Source organism: Corvus kubaryi, unplaced genomic scaffold, assembly GCF_017639235.1.
Source record: "Corvus kubaryi isolate FWS band 111438036 unplaced genomic scaffold, C.kubaryi_AGA036_p1.0 133, whole genome shotgun sequence".
Lineage (NCBI taxonomy): Eukaryota > Metazoa > Chordata > Aves > Passeriformes > Corvidae > Corvus > Corvus kubaryi.
Window position 1 is genome coordinate 21,602,905 of NW_024580667.1, and position 13,409 is coordinate 21,616,313.

Sequence of the window (13,409 nt, forward strand, 5' to 3'; positions counted from 1 at the left end):
ACATCAAAGTTCATCTAGTACATCTTTCTGTTGGCAGGCAGGAACATGTGTAGATATATCCCTTCTGACAGATACTGGTCTAGTGTTTTTTTAAAAGGTTGCTAAGAATTATAAGGTTATGGCACCTGTCCAGAAAAGCTGTAAGGACATTTCCCAATGTCCAATCTGAATTTGCCTTGCTGCAGTTCTTCTTCACTGCATGCACCACAGACATGAAAAACACATTATTTCCATATGGTTTGCAATAGCCCTTCTATGTATCTGAATGTATGTTCCATTTTTTGCATAGGTCATATATTTTGTGTACTGTGCTGTTGTTCCTGCCTTGCATTCTCACTTTCCCCTTGCTATTATCAGTAGCTTCATTAGTACATGTATCTATTGTTATTCTTACTGTTCTTTCATTTTTCCCTCAAGTACTAGGAGTTAGAATCTTCACAGTGACTAACTTTGTAGTGGAACATCAAAACTTGCTTTTATATTTTATCTAAATTATTTTATTCACTGGTAAAGGCACAAGATTTCTAAGGTCAGTACAACAAAAAATTTTTGCTAAGTCATTGGAACTTAAATGTTTTATTTTGGTATTTTTTAAAGACTGATTTCCATTTTCAACTCTCCAGAATGAAAGGCAAGTAAGTACAGGTATCCCTTGCATTTGCCTCTGTTTTCAGGGTGTCAGACTGGATGATTTCATGCAGCTGCCATTCCTTCTGTGGAAACAGCTTTGTGCAGCAGGGCTATGTATCTTGCCCCTCAGAAAACTTGAACTTTGAGTTAGCTAAATGGCTTGTGCTACAAGCTGGTGAAGAGTCTGAGTATTCTGATCCTAGAAGACAGCTCTTGTTGTGCAATAGTACTTGTCTTCCATGCCCAGCTTCCCACCATGAGATGTCTGTGCTCCCTTCAAGACGGACCTGGATCATTTCACCTCACGTAATCCTGGAGGAGCATCATGGAATAACTTAGGTCAGGAGGAACCCCTGGAGGTCTCTAGTCCAGCCTCTAGTCCAGCCAGGCTTATAAAGGACTTTTTCTGGTTGGGTTTTGAGTAAATACAAGCATCTGGTCTGGTCTCCTCTACATGAGATAACACAGAGCCAGCTGTTTCGCAGGTGGAGCAAGCTCAGTTTTCCCAGCCTCTCCTTTTGGATGGTGTGCTTCAGTCCCTGGACCATCTTTGTGGCCCTGTGCTGGATTGGGTCCAGACTGTCAGCAAGTCTCCAGTACTGGGGTGCCCAGAACAGGAGGTATTCCTCCAGAATAGGCCCTCAAGTGTGAATAATGACCTTACAAGCAAGAGAGGAAAAATACACTTCTCTTGGCCAACTGGCTACTCTCTGAGTGCTCAAGGAATAGGGGGTTGATGTAGCTGAGATAAAATTTTTGTAGGGATTTAAAAGTTTTATTTTTTTCCCTCTTGCTTCAGGCTGCTTATATGAGTTTTCTTCAAAACAATATTTTTGCTTAGTCCCCATGTGTGTAGCTTGTATTTAGAGTTCAGCATCAATTTGAATGCCTCTCTCAAATGAAGTCTTTTCCACTTCTTCTTGCTACCAGTGCCCACACTTCCTGTGTCTTTAAAAAGATCATGGTACCTAATGACCAGGTGGGACATAGATCCATTTGTAGGCTTGCACTGTCCAAAGCCTTTAAAGGAAAAGCCGTCTGCACATCTCATTTGCTTCTAGAATAAGTTTCAATATTATTAACTGAACATTCAGATTATTTGCAGGATTCCTGCTGTTAGTGTATTTATACCTCCCTGCCTGAGCAGAAAGCTGAGGCTTAATTGGACTGTGGTCAGCAAACACCCTTATTTTGTGAGCTCAACTGGCTGTTATGGAGGGGCAGTTCCCATTTCATCTGAGCACATCCTGTGCAAGTGAGATAACTCAATCATGAACATATGTTACAGGAAGTACAGTTGTAGCACATTGGGTTTTTTAAATTTATTCTTAGACTTATGACTAAAGGGCAGTGTCAAAGTTCATGGTCTAAGAGTGAGTATTTCATGACAGTCATCTTATTTTTAGGTCTCTTAACTTGAGACAGGATTTCTCTTGGCTTGAATGGTAATCAAAAATATATACAGCTGTAATTTGCAGTAAACAATTAGATACCTTTGTGGAAGCTACATTTGCTTATGTGAGATTTTTGTGTTTACAAACGTACTGAAAGAACAATATTTGACTACAAAAAGTGGAAGTCTTTCAAAATTTGTTTGCTTAGTTTTTATTTTCATTTTGGAAGAGGAAACTAAATTATATCCAGCTTTGTAGTCCTGCAGGCATGATGTGCCATTGTTTCTCATTTCATTAGGTTATTTGGCGGTAAATTATATATATGTATATTTCAGATAACCTATACTGTTTAATAAACACATCCCTAAAATGTGCTTTGAAATAAAGCAAACTATCTGTCTTGTGCTTTGCAAATTAAAAGGTACAAACCAAGTCTTAAATAAAAGTGTCTTGGGCTCAGATTTTGATCTCTTTATATTATGGAACAGTATCTGCTCCTCAAACAGTCCTACTGTGTCTCTTTGAGAGGCAAAGCCCATCTCCACGTGAATAAGACTATCCCAACCTTGTCGCACAATATTTAATTATGTTTCATTACCAGTACAGAATATCTGCTCTTACAGTTGTTTAGGCAAAGATCTCAGTGTGTTTATCAGGGACTGAATAAAAACTGTGGGATCACTTTGAGGCTGCTATTGTTTAAGTCAAATACATTATGCCTGTTTTTATGTAATGTTTAATTAAGTATATGTGATGTTGAACTACTTGATTCATAATTCTCTCCAGTTGGAGTCTTCAAAGGCTTATACCTTTCCTTTGAATCATTTTGTATACTAGCTGAAAGAGCATAGATAAAGACCTCAAGTAGTTGCAGAACTCATCACTTTATTACTTTCACTTCTTATTTTTTACGTATGCAAAATCTTTAGCTATGGTCCAAACACAATGTTGCATTTATTAATTAAAAATTCGTTGCAACTTCTGCATAAAGACCAACCTTTATTTACATCAATATTCAAAATGCAGAGAAATTCAGAACTATTTTCTCTGGACAGGAATTATTTCTTCATGCATTACAAACAGTAGGAGAGAGTAAGGAAGGAAAATCCCTATAAAGGTCCTGTCACAGTTCTCTCCATTGCCTTTTAATTTTGCAAAAATGAAACTTGGTATTCAACATAATGAGCTATGAAGCTTGGGGAATGTACAGTCTTCCTGTATCAGTGTTTCTCTCATTCTTGTGCAGTTCTTCTGCACTGCAGGATAGTGCAATGGTGTTTGGTGATGTATGATCAGTCTTCTGTAGCAACCAAGAAGCATCCTTCCTGGAAGGATGTTAAGTGCAGATTCAGAGGGGAGTGTCCTCACTGGAGATGGCAAACAGTCCAGTTCCTCTTTTCAGGCAATAGCAGCAGTGAATGGTGTCTCTAACTTCTCATTTGCCGTTTCAGAACATTGTGAATGGCAGGAAACAGCAATGCTTGCCTTTTCCTTGGAAATGTTTCATATACATATGAAACTTTTGTTTGAAAGACTATTTTTATGTTCTTTTGAGCAAAAATAGTACAGTTGTACAGACACGATGGTAGCCAGTGGTGTTTTTCTCCCGGCTGGTTCACAAAACAATCCAAGCTTGAAGTTAGCTTGTGAACGGCTTTCTTGTCAGGAGCAAAATGTTGAAACTGGCGCAGTGGGGGGAGCCCATTTGTGCAAGACCTGCTTTCTGGTGCCTCAGCCTCATCTGTGCCATATCAGTTGAGTTGTCTGAGCTTGAAATCAAAGGTGGAATAGAGCTGGTGAAAGTGTGTCTCCCATGCCTTCTGCTCATTTCATACAGGTTCATATGTTCAACTCCTCAGCCTGGAAAACTGCACCCAGGAAAATTACTTTTAAAATATTATTCAGCTAGAAATTTTATAGAATGGTGTATTCTTATCCACAGAAGTTCCCACAGATGAAATTCGTCTGCTGTGGTGAGGTTATTTGAATAAACGATAATACGAGATTTTATACTTCGTGTTGAGAACAGTATTTTTCCTTTGTTTCATACTGAAATTTAGGGTAGAAAAAAAGCCAGAAGTAGGCTTTGAATTTTTTTGTTACTTCTTCCTCATGTAAAACCCTTACTTTGTGCAAATTTGCTTGAGAATGAACTTTGGTGTTTTGACTTCTGTGTTAGTTAATTAAATAATCCTATTTTCAAGAAGGACTTGACCAGTAGACACAAATGTTTATGATGTAATGTAGTGGTGTAAAACTAATCATTACTGGTCCAGACAGCCTTGTGAGTTTGGGTAGAACAGAATGGTGAGAAAACAATGCAGGTTTGAATTGTGAGAACTACACTCTATTTCAGGCACTTTTTTTTTACCCCGACACCAACATTTTTTTTAGGCTTTATCTCATTTCCTAATATATATTTGGAAGGTTAAATAGGTGGATCAAGTTATTTTGGTGGTGCTATTTCTTCCCAGTGGCATTAAGCTGTGACATTCAAGCCACAGTAGCACAGCAAAGCAGCATTTGAGCATCTCTGTGTACATTACTAATGTCAGACATCAAAGCGGAAGACTCACATTTAGGTCTGATCCCACCCATATTATTAAATTTTAAGATTATGTCGATACTGTTGTGAGTTAAACATCAAATATAAATTGGTTACAAAACATTTCTTAATGTTAAACTACCTCAGATTGCCTCAATTGGTGCAATTAGACAGTGAATGTAATTTACATGTTGAGCAGTAGAAAAATTCTTCCTTGGACTAACAAGGATACATTAAACAATCTCTCCAGCAAATTTCCTTCCCTTAACATCCTTTGCTTCTTAAGTTATTGTTTAATACACTTCCTAATCCTAAATTAGTGCAGGTAGTACTGATTTAGTACTATTTGGCATTGATGCGGTGATTGCACATTTTCTTCTGACTGACGTACATGATAAGGAGATTTTCATTTCTGAACTGAACAATTATAGACTTGTTTTGCTGTTGAACTGAATATGCAAATAATTATGAGGAAAACAGGCAATGCTCCCAGGCAAGCCTCTGGTTTCCAAGTCCAGTCCAATTAGTAAAGAAGGAAGCTTTTTTACAAATCTTTTATCATGGTCTGTTTCACTGATCAGGTAGAGATTCTTAACAGAGATGGGACTGAACACCCTTCAGGTTGAAAGACAACTAGGTATAGAGTCAATCCATTATATCAATTACTGATTAATCTAATACAGGTTTATAAAAGTCATCACATCAAGACATCACATGTAACAAGCTGAAAATACAGAGATCTGCAGTGCTTTGAAGGTGCCCTAGAAAATTCAAGGTAAACACTGAAAAACTTACTTTGTTTAATTAAAAATTTTTTTTTCCTTACCTGCTCAATGTTGTTCCTTTCTGTAGCTGTATCCAATAAGCAGATGGAACATGCCTTCTGAAAATTGGCTGAATGGCTCCAGAGCTGTCCTCAAAACAGGCTTTACATGAATATAGATACTCTCCATTGGGAGCAGAAGAAACATGGACAATGAAAAAGGAGACAAAAATTTCAGGCACTATTCACCCCAGGGTTCTTTCAATGTTTCATAGTCCAGTTTCTGTGTTTAAAAGCAGGAATACCCCATTACTTGGTTGGAAACATAAGATTTAACACAAGGCCATCAAGTAAAGAGAGCCTGACGCTCTCCTTATAAGGGACATTTTTATATGGGGTAGTAACTTCAGTGGGATTACACCTAGAATCATGAAATCATTAAGGTTGGAAAAGACCTTCAAGATCATCAAGTCCAACCTTGGATTGAATACCACCATGCCCACTAAACCATATTGTGAAGTGCCATGACTAGTTCTTTGAACACTTCAGGGATGGTGACTCTACCACTTCCCTGGGTAGCCTGTTCCAATTCAAATAGGAAAGATTGCAAGGAGAATATGGCATGGGAGAATATGGCCTATGAGGGCAGACCCTACAGAGAGTTTGTTTGCTAAATGGCGGTGTCACCTGATCTTGAGAACTCTGGGAAATTCAGCACGTCAGTGACACTTATTTTTCCTTTCTAATCAGCTCTGGTGTAACTGTATGTGCACCTTGGCTTTTATAACGTTGTAGATCTGTAGGATTCAAGGTCTCTGGAACACTTTGTTTGGTAAGATGCTTGTCAAGTGACTACTAATTTACCAAAGCATACTTATTAGTTTTATTTAGCCATAATTAAGAGCACTGAGAGTTATAATCATTGCCAACAGGACTGTAAAAGCCAAGGAAAAATATACAAGATTAGTGTCCTTAAATACTGGGAGCCTAAAGAGAAAATGGTAGAGAGTTGAGCCAAATAATCATAATCCATATTTGTTGGGTGGCTGTAGTTTTAATCTGCAAAAAAGAAAGTAGCCAGAGGAACCCAGAGATTCTGGGGCAAAGCACAAGATTTCAGCTGTTTTCATCTCTGTATATTCTGTCTGAGCAGCTTCCACAACTGGCCCTCCACCCTCCTCTTGGTACCTGGTGACAGAACCCCTATGTAGGGAGGTAAGGCTCCCATAAGCTGGGTAAGCTTTCATCAGGGCTTATTATTTGGTTTCTTTCAAAAGGAGCACTAGAAGACCATCTTACTACTGACTGAGAGTGTCACAAATAAATCCGAAGTGAACTGGTGATGATACAAAGGCCTATAACCTAAATTAATATAATATAATATAATATAATATAATATAATATAATATAATATATAAATATGGGCTGGAAGAGTGCAGATGCTAACTGTAAGGCAAATGGTGACATTTATTGACTGTAACATTTATTGATGGATCATTAGAATGCTTCTAGTGCCTTGGCCCTTCAGTACCTACTGCATAGGAAGCAACCACAGTCAACAAATAGTACTGTAGGACTAAAAACAACAGCTCCATCAGCTCACGTCGTCTCTTGCAAAAGCAGTCCAGAGAGCTCTTGAAAGCCTGATGGAGCCATAGATGTTCTGCTGAGCCCTGCTGCGTGCCAGGCTGGGCCTCTGGCCAGGTGCCAAGGGAGCAGGTTCCCAAATCCCTCCCCTGAGCATGCCCTGCTGTCAGTGACAGCGAGTGCAACCCCCACACCCAAAAAAGCGCGAGGGTGACCCAGCAGATGGTGACACTTGCTGTGCTACAGGGAAACAGCAATTTCCCCTGTGAATGGGGACTAATCCAGTTTTACAGTTTTATCAAATGTATCCAGTATGTTGACCACTTATACAACTGTGAATAAGAATCCTCTTGCAAACCTCATCAGGTAACCAATCCCATCAAAATCAGTTCTCTTTCTCTTTACCTGAGCAAAGTGTGGAAATCTTGTCATAAATACACTGATGGAAAAGCTGTATATTTTGATGCTCCGGCTCAATGCGTTGACCAAGAGCTTCTATCACCTGTGTTCTCTTCCTCTCTCTCATTCCCTGTGCTGCCCTTCCATCCTCCCACATTTCAAAAATGTCTTCAAAACTGTCTGCTTATTGCCAAGGATTTCGGAGTAAAGTGGAGGACAGGCAGTGGAGTAGCAGGATGCTACTTCACTCTGGTAATCGCTGTGTGTTTAAAAACAAAAGAGGCATAGATCTGTAGCAAACTTTTATAGGATTGAAAAATTTTAATACAAAAGAGCTCTACAAAATACATCCAAGGGTCACCATGTGTATCTTCCAACTCTGTGAGCCTATATCTCAGAGAAGAGGATTTTCTTCCATTAACCTAGTTTACTAAGTGTATTTTCCAAGCAGCAATGAACGAGTGTCATTAGCATTCACTCGGAGTGAGAGAATGGCTTTGACTGTGGTTCTGCTTATTTGACTTCTCTCACTAAACCTTATCCATCATGATGAATGCTTGGCCCATTTTGATTCTGGTAGGCGTAATGCAAAGTCTGCTGGGGAACGGAGCCTGGGCCGTGTCCAGTCCCTGCTGCTGCAGTCAAACCATAGAATCACTTTAACCCGCACATTATACACCCCTCTGAAAACAGCTATTTGCCCCCCTCTTTCTTATCATCATTGAAAATTTTTGTGGCTAGAAGAATAAAATATATTTTTCTGATTTCCAGCATAAATTTATTCAGGACCTGTTTATATTCATTTGCTCCTGTGCTAGCATTGTCCTGGAGCTTAAATAGCTGCATGCCTATCTGTGATATTTACCCACTGGTGTATTTATAGACAGCCCTCCTGTACCCTTTCTCAGGCTTTGTTTCACCAGAGCAAACAAGCCGAGTTCCCATAAGATCACTGTCAGTCTTCTAACAACTCTGTTGCTGTGTGATTTCGTTTTTCCAGAGAACAAGTGTCCAAGTTTCTGTGCTATGCTCCAAACCAGTTTCTACTGATGACTTGGTAACACTCTTTCTTACCTTCACTCTGCCCAAAATTCTTCATCAGATACAATTTAGAATCAAATTTGCCTCTTTTATGGATGGTCATGTCAGTCCCCTGTGATCAGAGCTGTGCAAATTGTTGAGCTCGCTGTTTAAAAATGTCATAGATTCATCAACTTTAAGGGAACTGTGACAGCTTCCACCAGCTGGGGATCTGCATCTGATATTTCAGCCTGCAGGACACTGCTTTCTCTGCGTCTGGCCTGAAATGGTGGAGTTCACTGCCAACTCCCCTCCCCCAAGTCCTTCCACAGGGGAACCACTGATTTGCTTCTGTCCAGCCTGCAATGTTAAAAAAGCACTTACTCCAACTCATGCTAACAAAATACGGGGCAAAAGTTGGAAAATACTGTTCATTCATTATGCATTTGTTAAAAACATTTGAGAATCTCAGCTCCTTTTTTTGTTTGTTTAAATTCAAAACATTTTCATTCATTTTATTAATTTTGATTTCTCGCTGGTCAATTCTTGTCCTTCATTTCTTTCTCAGTCCTCATTAAATGTGAATAAAACTTTTGAAATGGCAATTAAAATTGTTTTCTTCCTGTGGAGAGAGCTTAAGTGTGACTGTGCTGCTGCCTATTGTCCTGCTTCATTTCTTCCTTTCTCAGGTCTATCCTTCATCTTCCATCATCTGTGATTTAGACTAAGCCCTTCGTGGCAAGGACCTTCATTTTATATTCATCTCTGCCGAAAGCAGAGACACTTACTGGTTTCTGAAAGTATAAAGAATGTAGTGGATCAATGCTATTATCCTGAACTGCACTTAGAAAGGCAGCTCTTGAATTGATGCTCTCGGGAGCACAGAAGCAGAGCTACATTTTGGGCTACTGCAGACTTGCCAGAGGACTCTCTGTATATTTCCACCTAAAGATCATAGCCAGGGTAAAAGCTATAAAAGCACGAGTGACTGTGATAAAGCTTGTAACACAGGATTGTCTTAGTTGCCTTGCCAAATCGAGCAAATGCTAACAAAAATTTTGGCTGCTAGGATTAAGATAGTCGAGGACTTGGCAGCAGCCTGGACTCTGAGCTCAATCAGAGCATGGTGTCAATAGGCTGCGTTGATTTAAAGTAAAGACATGGTGACAGTATTTCTGCTTTTGAGTAGACCCTAAAGGCACTTGCACAGGAGGGAGTAGAGCAAATGCACTAGAGGCTTGAGAGATTTGAGATCTGTGATAAGGGGAAATAAATGAGGGACTTGATTTCTGGGGCATCTCTCTCCCAGCTAAAAGCTCTAATGATGCTAAGCATCCCTGTTTCCCCACAAATTCCACAACGGGTGCATGCAGCCTCCATGAAAGAAAGAGGTTCAAAAGCACCTTCTTGCTTTGCTTTTTTTACCTCTTTGGGGATGGCCTGGACATTGGTGTATTCAACACACTGCATACTGTGATCCCTGTTTGAGAGGCCCAAGTCTGCCTGGGCACCCATCATGCTGCCCTGAAGCTGAGCACTGCAGCCCTGAGCATCATGCTGCTGTCACCCTTGGTTGAACACCTGCTCTCAGAGTCCCGGATTTGTGTTTTTGCATCAGCACTTTAGCTGGTCTCTGTATGGTATTCATTTATTTATGCTTGATTGACAGGCCTCTCAGGACCAAAAACTTTGCATCTGCCCATTAAAATACTTAGCAATTTGCAAGATAATGAAATAATTTGCTCTCTGCTGTGGTTTTTTTTTTTTTTTTTGATTCATTGACACTTGTGCCAGCACCATGCAGCTCATTGATCTGCCTTCCTGAATTCACCAACACAATCTTTGGTGTATTGGTTTTAACACCTTCAGCTGACAGGTAGTCAATCAACAGCAGAGAGAGCTGGTCATACTGAACGTGTGATAGCTTCTTTCAGGAACTGTGAAAGACTAGCTCCTCTACAAGCCTCAAGATACTTTTGAAAGGTAGGTTTAACTAGACATAGAAATACATCTCTTAGTTTAACACAGAAGTGTGCTTTGTTGGGGTGAAGCTTTTGCTACAGAGAGATGTAAACCTCCCTAGGCTAACACTACAGAGATAATTATGTATAGCATGGGAACCCCAGCACAGCAATTGATCCATTATGACCCCTATATAGCTAATTGCAGACCGTCAAGGCAATTTCTGTTCAAGCTGGACTGATAATTAATTAGTCACCTCCACATTGAAATCCTGACCTTGGTTTGGCACGGGGAAAACAGAAAGTTGTGTATCTGGCCAAAGGATCTCTTTGCTGCCCGGGAGCAGGTATTAACAGCTCAAAATGGAAAATGGCAAATGAAAGTCCAAAATGAAAGAGCAGCTTTCTTTACCTTTACTCCTTCCTTCCTCTCCTGCTCTCCCTCCTCCAAAACCAACTGCTCAGGATAAAAGACTAAATAAAACCCACAGAAGTATAATTGTCTTTTGGAGACTTACAGTTAATTCATAGTGCAGAATAGAGGAAGTATCTCTACTGGTAACTTTTTGGTCAAATTGAAAACTGGCAATTTATTCCTGCTGTTTTGTTTTTCAACCACTCACTAATCCACGGCAGAAATTTACCTTCTACTTCATGTCTACCTGGTTTCCTTAGTAACTTCTCATAAGAATATGACAAAAGCTTGGAAAAGACCAAATAAATTGTCAACTGCTTAATCTTTATTTATAGAAAATGATATGCTGTTAAATCTACTAGATCTCTGCCAAAACTGCCTGATGTATTTCATAGAATATTGCTTTCTTTCTTGTTCAAAAGAGGTCCAGATATTATTAAACTGAACCCCTTCCTCCCTGCCCCAAAATATAAGAATCTTTTTGCTTGTGTGAAGAGATTTGAGGCCTGGAAGCTACCTGAACCTACATACATTCTTCATATCTATCCTTTGTTTATGAGAGTCAGTACCAAAATTACTTTTTCAGCTTTGCACAAATTCAAAATGTTTTGCAGAAAAACGTGGTTAAAATCATCCCTCTCAGATGCCTTCAGAAAGAATTTAGATTATTTAAATACAATCAAAATGGATGCTTGAATAAAGATGTCATGAATTTATGATTTAGAAGCAGCAGTCAAAGTCAGGACATACGAGAATCAGAACATCTTTAACTGTGAAACAAAGAAGAAGAAGGAGTGCAGATTTGCAGTAATTATGTGTTTCATTGTTTGTGTAACCTCAAAACTCCCACCATGGCATGGGTTCCACTCATGGGATGGTGTAGATGCAAAGTATTTGTCTGTCCTACAAGTTTGCAGTATAAATGGACAGTACTGGGGCACACAGGAGGAAAGAACAAAACAAAGAGTGCAAAGAGTTCAGGTGCTTTGCAGTAAATACCTTGTAGGGGAAAGTCTGACAAGAAAGGAAGCTAGAAAGGGAGTGGCATGCTCCTAAATCTTTTGGGCACTTCCATTTATTTCCTTTAAAGATCTGGAAATGGTTTCCTGACCTGTGTCAAGCTTCTTTCAAAAGTCTCCAGGCAATCCATCCACATGATTTTCCAATGGCAAAGTATTGCCATGCTTGTGTTCTTCATAGCTAGCTGATTATTGGATAGGAAGCTGTTGCTCAAAATAAATATGGAAGGTGTACAGTTAAGTGCAGAAGAAAGGTGAGGAGATAGGTGATGGATGTCAGTCGGTGATAACCCAGATATTGCTTATAATGAAACCATTTATGCTTTGTTAAGATCATATTCTGCATTGTAATGTGTTGTTACTTCCATTGCCTTTGGATGGGTTTTCCCACACCATGTCATGCATCATGGTCCCTACGGTAATCAGCCATGCACTTTTCACCTTGTTCATGTACTCATCACATCTCTCACATAAAAAGCTTCATAAACTCATGCTCATTGTTTTCTACCATGGGCCAATGCCAGGGATGGCCCCTATGGCTGCTTACCTTGCTTGGGGAACTACTGGGGTACCCCTGCTGGGGATGCCGAGGCAACGAATGCCTGCTGACCAGTGCTGTGTGCACTGTGCCCACAGCAATGTTTATCCCATCCTGCTTGAGTCCGGGTGGGCATTAATACTGGCAGAGGCCAGTCTGCTGCTCTCACCTCGACCAAACAAGGAGCAAAAGGAAAGACAAATTTTGGAGGAGGTATTGACCTGAAGTGCCAGAATTTAAGAAAATCTGCACCTATTATGGGTCAGAAGGAGATTGAATGTTGAAATTAGATTATCTTGTCTCAAATCGAAATGCACCTCTGTCTTTCTGTGCTGGCCTGTGGTTTGGAAGGAGATTCTGGGTCAGAAAGACCTAACAGAGGTACTGCTCAGGGACTGTGATGGTGCCAGATGCAGTACACCAGGCTGGAAACAAAACAGGAGAGGTGAGTTTGGGTTGGCATTATCCCCTCTACTTCTGCCTTGAAGGCATTTTGCCCCTCGAGGGGGTCAGGTGGGGCTAGAGGGGAAGAGGCGAGAGCAGGGGCTGTGGTGGTATCGCCTCTCCAGGCGCGTGTGCTGCATCAGGGAGGCTGATGGCATCAGGGAGGGACCCTGGGAACTCGCGCCAGCCAGCTCCTAACAAAAAAATACTGATTGCTCATAGTGTCCTGTCCAAACAAAGCCTTGATGAATGGGTTTTGTCAGAATAAAAGGCACAGGAAGGCTCTGTTTCAGGTTAGCCTTCACAGTCCTTCCGAGTATTTACGTTGGCTTGCCAGGCGGTGCCGCAGACCGTCGGCGTGGAAGCTGGCGGGAGGCGCTCCGGGGATGGAGCATCCCGGCAGGCGCACGGCGGGGATGGCGCGCAGCGGGGCGAGCCCGCGACCCGGCCTCTGGGCCGAGGCTCCCGAAGGGCTTTCCTTGCGCAAGGGAACGACGGGCAAAGGCAGAGATCGCGTTAATGCGGCCGGTCGGGCCGGAACCCGCTGCTGGTGCTCCGAGAGCTAGATGGTCCGACACCAGCCTGCCCGAGCCTGGAGCCCAAGGCTTGTGGGGGGTCGTTCCCTGCGCGACGGCGCCGTCCGAGGAGGAAATGAGGGGCCGGGGCATCCCGCAACTTTTCCTCGCTGCCGGCT